The 12,590-nt window shown below is 37.3% G+C and overlaps 1 protein-coding gene across 7 annotated transcripts in view; it reads right to left on the bottom strand.

Moving 5' to 3' along the window:
• The window catches only part of Dlg2 (discs large MAGUK scaffold protein 2), a 1,620,445-nt gene that overhangs the window by 428,919 nt on the left and 1,178,936 nt on the right, over positions 1–12,590 (bottom strand). The gene's annotated exons all lie outside the window — the stretch shown is intronic.

Here is a 12,590-nt window from a genome sequence, read left to right on the forward strand (position 1 = left end):
TATATGACTATACTGCTGACTTATTTAAGCAGTAGAAGGGCTCATGTAACAGGATAACCTTTCATTAGTAATGAGAATGCAGAACCTCAATATGCTAGCTTCCTGTTAAGCAAATACGAGAACTATCCTTTTTAGTTGGCAAACAGGGAAAGACACTTTGAAAATCCTGTGCATTTTGTTGTAAAACAACTTTTCTGAAAGATCTTCCTGCACACTGCTGCTTCAAACAAAATCTTTCTGCACACTGCTGCTTCAAACAAAAGAAGAAACACCTGCATGAGAAAAGCCTGTCAAAGAAGAAAATCAGTGGAAGTTTCTGAAGACAAAAAGTGACGACAGAAGTCTCAGATTTGAATGCCAAGGAGGATTGTGACACTGGCCATCTTTTGGTTATCAGGTTGTTCAGGCTGTTTAAGTAGCATACTGGTTTAAGTTTGAAAAATCATCCCGTAAGAGTGTCACTGAAAGGTTATACACTTAAATACTCATAATGACACCCTGGACACAGAAAGACAGAGAAAGGTGTCGTTGTGTTTGTCCTGTCCTCAGTACATTTTCTGGCTCCTGGGGGCAGATACAATCCAGTAGGTATTTGCTGAGTGAAATAGGCTGAAATCCATCTAGCATTTCTTTTGCGAAACATACGGCCTATATACGTAGGAACACTATTTCCACTTTTCTTTTAAAAAACATTTTTGGTTTTTATAAATGTTGGTGCCAACTTTCTTCTTACAGCTGATTACGATTTTATTGTTCATTGTAGATTATAGTTTTCAACTCCTTTCCCAGAAGAAATGACGATCTTTTAGTATTTTCCTGTGAATTACTTTTTAATGGGATCACTACTGTCAAGTCTGTTTTGTTTTTAGTGACTTCTCATTTGCCTTTAGGTACTGAGGCTCGAATATATAAAGCCTCCCAATGCTAGTCAGCTTCTTTATTGGTCTTCTCATTTTAATAATTTGAATGTTTTCTTTAAGAATTAGTTTTTTATAATAAGTTATGTGTATATGTAATCAGAAAATTCCAAAAGTATAAAGAATATTTTTTTTAAAAAGGTTATTGTGCACATTGCTTCCTCTCTGGGAATATCCTTATTAGCAATTACTTTTCTATGTATATTCTATGTATAAATATGCATGTTGCTTGTATTTATTTACTTTATGTAAGTTATTGAATATTATGCAAATTGCTAACATAATGCACTGTATATAATTTAATAACATACGGATTTTTTGTTCCATTTCAATACATTTATTTCTGTCATTTAGTTATTAAGTATTCATTTAATACATTAATCTTAGACATTCATTTTTAAGGCTGAACAGAATGCACTACAGATACTTTGAGATTCTTGTAGCCATTTTCTACTACAAACACTGGTGAAGTGGACTGTCCCTTTACCTACAGGCATACCAAAGGACAAATTCTTAGGAGCAAGTCTGGGAAACCACAAGGTTAAAGCATGAAAAAAATCTGAAGATATTTTAGTATCGTTATTCGAGATAATGGAGCACTTTCAACTTAACAGCCTCATTTGGCTCTCAGAAAGCTTTGGCTCCTTTCAGAAGCCATCAGAGGTCACCAAGACAACTGGCCTTTTGGTGACCAATCTGATTCGTGAAAGTGGTAGTTTTCAATGTTGTTATTTACCTCTCTTACTTTAATACGTAACATCATATGAGTGTATAACTAGTTTATTAGGATTATTTTCTCTACTTTGTGGCTTTAGATTCACGGTTAATGGTATTTGTTAATAAACAAAGCACCTCATCTTAATATAGTCCTACACATCTATTTCAGTTTTTACCTTTATGCATTTCTTTTTCTAATTATTTTCCTTATTGTTGAAAATAGATTCTTAGCAGGAATCTTTAATCCCGGAATTTGGGAGACTAAGGCAGGCTGATTTCTGTGAGTTCAAGGCTAGCCTGGTTTGCAGAGTTCCAGGTCAGGCTCCAGGCTCAAAAGCTACACAGAGAAACCCTGTCTCAAAAAAAAAAAAAAAAAAAAAAAAAAAAAAAAAAAAAAAAAAAAAAAAAAAAAGAAAGAAAGAAAAGAAAAGAGATTCTTTTCTCACACTATATATCCTGATTATAGTTTCCTGGACCTCGATCAGTTACTCCTTACCTCCTACCAGATCTGCTTCCTCTCTCTTTCTCATTAGAAAAGAACACAGTCTAACAGATAACAACAAAGCATAGCAACATAGAATATAAGATACACTAAAACTATCACATAGAAGTTGGACAAGGCAAACCAACAGAAGGGGAAGAGTCCAAGAGAAGATACAAAAATTCAGAGACACACTCTTTCACACACCTGGGAGTTTCATAAAAACACTACACTGGCAGTCACAATATCTACCTAAAGGACCTGGTGCAAAACCCCATGCATGCTGCCCCGTCTCTGGGATTTCATATGAGTTTTCCCATTTGATTTAGAGAGCTGCCTTCTCCTGGTATCATTCATCTCCTCTGACTCTTATGCTCTTTCTGTCTCCTCTTCTCTGGGGTTTCTTTTATTTTCAACACCAGAATTTATTGAGTGATTGTTTTGGAAAACAGAGGATGAATCATGAATCCAACTATCATTTTTAGACATTTATTTCTCTCTGTGTGTGTCATATATACTTGAGAACATGAATGTGTACCATGTGAGTACAGGTGATCACCAAAACCAGAAGATGATATCAGATCCCTGGAACTGGAGTTACAGGTGATTGTGAGCTGTCTGGTGTGTGTGTGTGTGTGTTTAGAAATTTATCCAGGTCCTCTGTAAGAACAGCAGGTAGTCTGCTACTGAGCCATTTAGCATCTCAACAGTCTTTAAAAGGTAAGTATCCAGTTTCCCAATATGTTTTACTACTCAATAAGATCATTAGTCTATCTTTTCATGCTTGAAAACACCACCTTTATCATCTAAATCACATAGCTATTTGTCATCTTAAAAATTTTAATAATACATATATAAAAATGTGTTAGGTGTTAGAATCTCTCATTTTAGAAATTTTCTTCCTGTATTTGTATATTAAATTTTCTATATTACTTTTAGAATCAATGTTTTTATTATTTAAATTTTTATTTTTTGCAGAAATTTTTAGTATAAAAGCTAAAAACAAGATTTTTGATGATCTGTTTCAAGTCACAAATTATAATCTCTTAAAATAAAATCCCAAGAGTTCCACCTTGAAGTTAGTTCTCCCTCTCCCACTCCCTCTCTCTCTGTTATGCATGTGCCTCTGATTCTGCAGACATGAACTCACATGGGTGGAGGTCAGAGGGCCATGTCAAGTGCCTTCTTCTATTCCTCTCCATATTGTTATTGTTTTTTTGACGTAGGGTTTCTCACAGAACTTGGAACTCACTCAGTCATCAAGAGTAGCTGGCTAGGGGACACTGGAAATCATCCTAATTCTATGTCCCCACTACTACGATCACAAATACATGTCACTATATCCAGCTTATCATGTGGGTTCCAGGGATCCAAAATTAATTCCTCTGTTTGCCTGGCAAGCACTTTATTGCTCAAGCCATCTCCTCAGCCTTTAACACAACTGGTCTTTTGGTAACCAACCTGACTCATGAAATTGGTATTTTACAATGTTGCTCTCACCTCTGTTATTTTGTTTAATACTTAACATCATATGAATGTTGCTTTCTCAAAGATATCTCAAGTTTTCCAACAGTATTTTTAAGGGATTATCCTTTTTCTGTTGACATTATAAAAGAGATGTTTTCCCCTCTTCTATCCTTTCAATTTTTTACTGTGTGTAAACACTTGTATATATTTTTGTGCTCTTGATTTACAAATATTAATTCATTCCTTGTCAAACTTTCTGAATGTTTTTGTTGTAAAGACTTTTTTTTTCCGATGTAGTCTCTTGAATATGCTTTTTATTTTTTACATTCATTGTGTAGAAAATGTTCAGAACAAGCACTTAAATGGATCTCTGGATGAGAAAGTGAATAGGACACAACCAGTTCACTCGTCTTAACATAACAATGCATCAAGATTCCATCTACGACATCATTATAAACGAGGCCGGTGAGGATCATCGGCAGCGACCTACCAGCGCCTGTCATGTGAAGAGTTTGTCTGTTGTAGTCAAAGAGCCAAGAAATAGTTACTGGACAGTTTTCAAGGAATCCCAGGTTTCAGCTGAATTATTAGAGTGGAGGAAGACGGCTCAGAGGAATGGCCGCCACCAGTATCAGACAGCGCCTGCCTGCTCTTTTTCACCGGATAAAGCTGTTGAACTCTTGGTCAAGGTTACTTTGTAGAAGTCTATGCACGATCATGTGGCTGCATTGTAACTGTCAATGTACATGTGCATTTTCTGTATTCTAGTATGAGTTCCGGCCCTCCTGGGGGCATACCGTGTATGTTTCATAGGCTTTCAGTCTTTCTTCAGAATATGCTCAATTAAAACTCAAATATTTCAGTGAATGTGTATATTTGGATGGATTAGAATATTTGTCACCTGAGAACTCCTGTACTTCAGAAGTATTTCTTTAAAACCTTTAATGCCGCCGGGCAGTGGTGGCGCACACCTTTAACCCCAGCACTCAGGAGGCAGAGGCAGGTGGATCTCTGTGAGTTTGAGGGTAAACTGGTCTACAAGGGCTAGTTCCAGGATAGGCACCAAAGCTGCACAGATAAACCCTGTCTTGAAAAACCAAAAAACAAACAAAAAAACAAAAACAAAACCAAACAAAACCAAACCAAAACAAAATCAAACCAACCAACCAAACAAAAAACTACCTTTAATGCCACATTCTGTTTATTAAATAAAATACAAATGTTAAAATTTTCTTGTTTGATAAAGCTACTCATGAAAATTCAAAGAACCATATAGGCTACCAAGAAGCCACTACTGAGCTTTTTTCTTCATAAGATCAAGACTCTGTACTTGACAAATACACACACACACACACACACACACACACACACACACACACACACACACTTCCATGGTTCATCTGGAAAAATGTCTCTAGATTCCAGTGCCACTTTGAATTTTCTCTTTCTTTCTTCTTTCTTTCTGGTTTAGATTAGCTTAATTTGGAAAAAAAAAAAAAGGTCTATACATAACATAGATTAGGCTGGTCTAGAGTTTGCGATCCTTCTGCCTCGGCCTTCTAACCACCCTGCCTAGTGTTCTCCAATATTTTCAATAGCTTCCCTTTTCAGTTAGTACTGATTAAGTTCATACCTTGCCTAAGGCCATCTTTTACTATGCAAATCTTTGCCTTTCTTTGGACTTTTTTCTTCTTCTTTTTTTTTTTTTTTTTGACATCTCCTAAGTTAGACAACCTGTAGCATCTGCTAAGCTTAACAACTGTATGTTCATTTCCCTCTCGGGGCTGAGAACAATCTCAGTAATACATCCTATTCTCAAGGTATCTAGCCACAACACAATTAGCTTCATAAATGATGCCTACATTTGAATTTGATTTAGCATTTGGAGCTGAGCTAGTAGATGTAGCAGGTGGTTTTGAAATAAAATATTTATTGAGAGAATGTCTGATCATTTTCCGTATATGAGCTTTACATGAAGAACATCTATTTTTACTGGGCATCGATACATAGGTGCAGATGTTCTGAAATGTCCATTCGATAGTTATGTAATACAGGGATTTACACTGTAAACTTTCTCAGTCTAAGATTGGCAACAAAGCATATTAGCGACAATGACTTAAGACAGAAGAGATTTATTGTTGTAGGGTTTCCCACGGCAACAACCTTTCTTCTAAAACATTAAACATGTGATAAGGAATACATTTGACTTTGTCAATATTCACAGGCAGGGAGGGGAGCAGAGAAAAACGTAGAGCTCAATAAAAATCAATAAAAAAATAAAAAATATTCACAGTCATTTAAAGATTCGCTGTGAGAATCTTAAAATTTTAAGCTAAAAAAAAATCCCACCTCAGTCTTGAGCAGTGCATTTTCAACCTTTGCATTTCTATGTTAAATAGCTACCCTTTGATCATATGGGCTTAGCTTTAAAGAGCACACAGGTAATCTGAGGGAAAGGATGATGGGATTAGCTCCACAGGCAGAGTGGGAGGAGTGACATCAGCCTCTAATTTCTGAATGAAATTAGCGAGTTCAGTCGAATGGCTTCCTCTCCCGTAACGGTAAAATGCACAGAACAGCGGGGATTACAGAGGCAATATTTATAGTTTAGTTTTTCATGCGAAAATCGTTTGTGCTGAGTCCCCAGGAGAGAACATGCTTACATATCTTTTCTTGATCTGAGATCGAATATTAACTTAGAGAAACCACTTAGTCTACAAGCACGTATCTTAGATGTGAAAGCTATCAGAAATTAACAGTGCACTTACAGGAGAAATCCAATGAAGTCAGCGAACAGGGCGAACTCATCACGTGTTATCAGCTCCTCAGCTAGGAAAAACATGCTTTTCGATGGTGGGAAGTGGCAATTTAGCCATATTTATTCCTGAGAATAATGTTTCCCTGGCTTAACACCTAGTTCGGCTTTTTCTTTTACATTCTCTGTATTTAATACCAATAAAGCTTTTCATTTTATATGCACTTAAGCAGATCCCCTTATTATCAAGGGAATAATTTTAATTCAAAAACATTCAAAGGAATAGCACTAAAGGAAAAATACAGTGCTTTGAGACCTCATGCCAAAGCTAAAATTGCCATTTGTGCTTACTAATAGTCAAACCATTGTTCAGAATGGTCCTTCACAGAAAAACATGTCCACCTACCACTGAGATCTCAGAGCCCAGAACACAGTCTGGAGAAAGCAAATGGGGCTGTGACACATTTGCACATAAAGGTACCTTTTCGTTTACCCCACGGCAAGAAATGGAAAGAATGTATGGTATCATTCCTTGCCATAAATGGCAGCTTCAAGCAACCAAACCAGCAGACAGTCTTCGTGCTTGGTTTCTCCTGGTGATGTGGTGAACTGGCCATAAGCAGCTGGGTTATGGACCACGCCAAACCTTTCCAGCCTCCACACTCAAATTAGGTTAACAATCGGGTCATCCTGTTATGCAGTATTGCCAGTGGAGCAACAGGGAGAGAGAAGGAAAGGAATTGTAATGCCTGCAGTCTCTGTGCGAGGATTAAGGACACTATTTAATTTTCAATTAAAATCTTCATTTGTGGTGCATGTACTATGTGCTGAAGACAGAAAACTCTTGGCCTCTACTCTAAAAAAAAAATCAAGCTATAAAGATAATCAAATTGAAAAAGTGAACAATTTCAAAAATTTCCATGCTGGGATAGGTCATTTTGGCCACATTGGTTTCAAAGAGAAAGATAAGAGGGGCAGAGAGCAGAGTCAGACTAGATTAGTTGTTCTGAAAAATGGGAAAACTGGCAAAAGGCATTTCAGTCAGACGCCCAGCAAGTGCAGAGCCTGGTATACGTGTTAGTTTTGCACACCCTGGTGATATTTAACCAGGCTGCATGACAAATCTGTCACGACAGAACACTATAATTTTTTTTTCTTTGCTAAAGAAAAACTCTGTTAAAGGAAGAAGTTGGTTTTATAGCCAGTGCACTATCAGGCAACATGCGAGACTTACGTAGTTATAATTATTTCTTGTACAGCAGTCTCCAAATGTCAGAGCATTTTCAGTTTGCACTCACACGCAACTCAGTAACTGTAGAAAAAGGTGGCATTTGTAAAGAAATAAAAATAGGTTATGTTTAAGATTGTTTCTAGGATTGGGAACACAGCTTAGTCGGTAAAGTACCTGGTTTTTGGGCAGAAGGACCTGAGTCTGGAACCCTAGAACCCATGAACAAAGACAAGCCTTGTGTGTGGGCAGAAGGACCTGAGTCTGGAACCCTAGAACCCATGAACAAAGACAAGCCTTGTGTATGCAGCTGTAGCCCCGGCACAGAAGGTTGAAGGTCAGAGACAGAAGGAACCTTAAAGTTCATTTGCCATGCAGCTTAGCCAAACTGATGATCTCCATGCTTAGTGAGAGACCCTGTCTCAAAGCATAAGGTGGAGAGGAGACGAAGAAGACACTTATATCAACCTCTAGACTTCACATGCACATAGATAACATGTCCTGAACACACACCCCCATCAGGTGTATACTTACACACACCATGCACATAGAGACATGCCCTGAACACATACACCCATCTCTTGCACACACTTATACATACCATACACATAGAGACATGCCTGGAACACATACACTTATCATGTGCACACTTATACACACCACACAGATAGAGACATGCCTGTAATACATACACCCATCGTGCACACACTTATGCACAACATGCACATAGAGACACGCCTGGAACACATACCCCCATGCACACACTTATATAAGCAATGGTATAAAAATACAGATATTCGTTAGTAGATAGATGTGCTTATACTTAAATTAATAAGTTTTTGTCAATAATTGTCTAAAATAAATCCATATCATAAAAGAGATATATCAATAAAATTCCAACATTGACATATTCAATTTTTTTCTTACTAGGCCTTAAGGGATTCTTTCACAAGAGTAATTAATAAAAACCATCAGGTTCCTCAAAAATAACAACAACAACAAAAACAGACCTATCATGTGATCCAGCTCCAAAGCTCATGATGTTTAGTCAAAGGATTCCAACTCAACACATCAGGGATACTTGCACATACATCAGTGTTCACTGAAGCACAGTTCAAGGTAACAAGTTAGGGACTCTACATATGGGTTTACCAAGAGATAAATGGATAAAGGAAATTATACATACGAGCAAAGTCATGTCATTTGCAGAAACACGGGTAGAACTGGGAATAGCCAAGCATCATGTTTTCTTTCATTTTTGAGTCCTAGGCTTTATGTAGACACATAAAGTCACACACACACACACACACACACACACACACACACACACACACACACGAAAATAGAAACAAAACTGTCGAAAAGAGCAAAGAAGACAAATCTAAGGGGTAAGGAAGGAAATGGAATTTGCCCAAAGCATATTATGCACATATATGTATTATGCACATACATGAAAATGGTCTTATTTAACCTGGAATAACCAAACAAGGAGCATAACTTCTTATAAAGCTTAAAAAACTGTTTAGATTGGGCCACACTGACCAATGATCTTGATGTGTTTTTAATGATACACTTCTTTGGTTTATTTATACAAAGGAATTCCTAGGAAAGCCACTAGAGGGCTTTCATTATAAATCTTTCCTTGGAACACCCCTGACACTCTCAGATTTTCTGTCTTTAATTTTTGATTTCTTGGCAAACCTAAACAGATCTGCTTAGTCATTACTTTCTACAGAAGCTTACCCACTACTGACACCAGATACCTCTGATGCCTTCAACAACTAAACCGCTAACCATATGATAAGAGGAATTTTTCATGTTGACGAAGGCACTTTTACATTTCATTAGAAATGCACAGTGGGCTTCCAGAAGGTTCCTAATCTTCAGAACAACCCACATATAGTTTACAAATGGGAGGGGTTGCTGTGTGATTCATCTTCGCCAGATGAAAGGGAAGCATTCCATGCGCAAGGAGTTCCCTGTCTAGTACTTTACCACATAGATGCCTGATGGTATTGCTGTTCTAAACAATTAGCTGTATTCATTTGTGTGTATTTAACATGTTTACAACACACAGCTCAACTCCATTTTCTTCTCCAAGTCATGTCTAACTGGGATCTTCTCTCATTTAATTTGTTTTCTTTATAACAGCCAGGAGTACTAAAAGGTGATGAATAAGCCTGGTGGTGGTGGCCTGTGCCTTTAATCCCAAGGCTCAGGAGGCAGAGGCAGGAAGATCTCTGAGTTCAAGGCCAGCCTGGTCTACAGAGTGAGTTCCAAGACAGCCAGAGCTGTACAGAGGAACCATGACTAGAAACAAACAAACAAGTCAACAAGATGGATATTATCATATCCATCCCATGCTTAAAATTTTTACAATATTTCTCCTCGAGTTTACATAATTTTAAACTTTTCATCTCTTAAATATTACTAAAAGAGCAAAGCATTATCTGGCTTCTACTTACCCGAGCCATATGAACTCATACTATTGTTTGTCTTACTACTTGACCACTAGACTATATGAAGATCTTTCCTAGATTTTGGTTGCCATGGTTTCATTTGTACCTGAAAAGCTCTCCTATCTCCATATATGGCTATTTTAACTTAAAATTTAATAGTTACTTTGGGTAGCCTTGTCTCCTTTGGCATATTATCTTATCTGTTTTCCCTCAATATCTTACATTCATTCTTAGTTTTCCCAGTTTATATTATTGATGTTTTCTTTATCTGACTAAAATTTTCCTGAGACCAAGAGATACCTCTTTGTGAATCCCTCTCTCTCTGTTATATCATAGGAAATATTTAATAAGCATTTGTTAAATCACTGAAGGGTCAAGTTGCTATGTAGCAAGATAGCCATATGTTAAATACACTTTGTTGAATACATCTAACTGACTAGGATATTGATGCTTATTGTCAGACAACTCTCTGGACAAAGAGAACCAGAGAGGGAACCGTATGCACATGGAATGGTGGAGTGTTTCCAGTTTTCTGGAGTGTTTTGCCTCTTCTGGCTAAGAAATCACACAGCCACCCTACCTCTCCATTAAACTCATGGCTCAAGTTCTATCCCAGAACCAATGTCATTTTGCCTTGAAAACACCATTAAATAAGCTGACTTCAGAGTCGTCTTTTCTATAAGAACTTTTGAGGAAAGAGACTGATTTATCTTTATCCTTTATGTTACATTCGAGTTTTCATGATACAAATTAGTCACGGTGGAAGCGTCTTTCAGGAAGGCTGTCATTCTAAAATGAAGAATTGCGGCATACTGAACTAAAGTGAAGAAGGCAGCATCTCTACAGATTCGGTATATAGGGTCGAATTATCTGTTACTCTAATTCTAGACTTCATGAAATTCAGACACTGGGAAAGGCATCTGGACCTCAAATAATGACTTTCTTTCCTTGTTAATCGACAGGCGTTGCAGAGAGGCACAAATCCCTATCAGACCTGTACGGAAAGATCCCAGTACAAAAAGTACGACTGACTCAGCCCACCCCCTAGTCGGCTCCATACAGCCAGCTTTCTGGACAGGAAGTGGTTCACAGGATTTCCTTGGCACAGGAGATCATCTCCATATACTGCGCATGTTCCCTGGGCTACTTCCCGCCTACCAGGTTAATTAGCCTTCACCGCTTGCTTCCCTCCTCCGGGTCACCAGGCTTTTGTGTCCCATTAGTCTCAGAGAAGAAAATGGTTCAGCATGAAGAAAAAGAGCTGGAGGGGGTCTAATGTCAGAATAAAGATCCAACAGACGTGTTCCTGGGAAAATGAACACGATCGGGGCATCGGCTTCCTGCAGCCTCTAAGTGTTTTGCTGAGCAGCTGGAGGTCATCTACCGACTCAGAGCAGGAAGCCAGGAAAAGAATGGCAATATTTTCCTGAGGGCTTAAATTAGCCTCTGCTTAGGAAACCGGTGAATAATTGCTTTTAGCTGACTTGTATAAATAGACACATATTATTTATATAGACAATATATATTTTTAATAGAATTAAATCAATGTTCCATTTGTTTGGCTTTAAAAGGCAAAGTCCTACTGTGGTTTTAGTAAATGGATAGGGTAGACCTCTATTCATACTTGAGTTCTAACTCACCTGCACTTAAGTCATGAGGAGCCTCTAAGTTATTTTCATTACATTGCTAAAATCCTGCTACCATATTTAGTAAAAAATAAAAATACCTCAAATAACTTGCATGCATAGCTAATATTTCCTATATTTGCACCAGGATTTATTCTAAATATGTGAACTATCTCAATGAATCATCATAACGTCTCCAAGAACAGGTCTTGCTTTTATTTATGTTCTGTAGGTGAGAAAATCAAGGCCAAGGAATTGAAATCTTTCTATCCCAAGTCAAACAACTTGTGCAGGTAGAGAGGGCTTCAACCTACATGCTCTGGTCTTTGGTCTGTGCTTCTTCCTACTATGTGCAAGTTTTTTTAGAAAATGTTTCCTTTCATTAATGACATAGATTTAATGAAGGTAATCACACCAGTAAATGGCTGAACTAGGCTCTTGATGAGTTTGCCTGGTTCTTGTGTCCAAGATGGCAACTACCACTTAATACTGTTCCCCAGAGAAGATCACATGCTTATTTTTTCAATCGCATACTTAGCATTAGATATTAAATACTTTATTAAGAGTCTAATGATTACCCAACCATAATCTAAAATATTATTTTAATTGTGTTAAGATAATTATTAAAAATTTCTGAAGCATCTGAAATACTATTCAAGTCGTGTTAATGTCAGTGTTCTAAATGAAATTCATATAACAATTCAATCTCAGCGCTTACCAGCTTCTTGGTGCAAGCACAAGAATACCTAAACATCTATAAACATTAAAAAAAAAAAACAAGCTTAACTTTGTTTGTTCCAAGCTAAGAGCAATACAACACATATTGGCTACAATACATAATACAAAATCATAAGAAATTGCATTATGAAATATAACCGAGGCGCAGTAAAGAAGGTTGTTTTAAGATTTAGTTTTTTTTTTACATGTTTGTGTCTGTGTGA

The sequence above is a fragment of the Alexandromys fortis genome, unplaced genomic scaffold (assembly GCF_014885135.2).
Source record: "Alexandromys fortis isolate MF-2015 unplaced genomic scaffold, M_Fortis_MF-2015_v1.1 scaffold_77, whole genome shotgun sequence".
Classification (NCBI taxonomy): domain Eukaryota; kingdom Metazoa; phylum Chordata; class Mammalia; order Rodentia; family Cricetidae; genus Alexandromys; species Alexandromys fortis.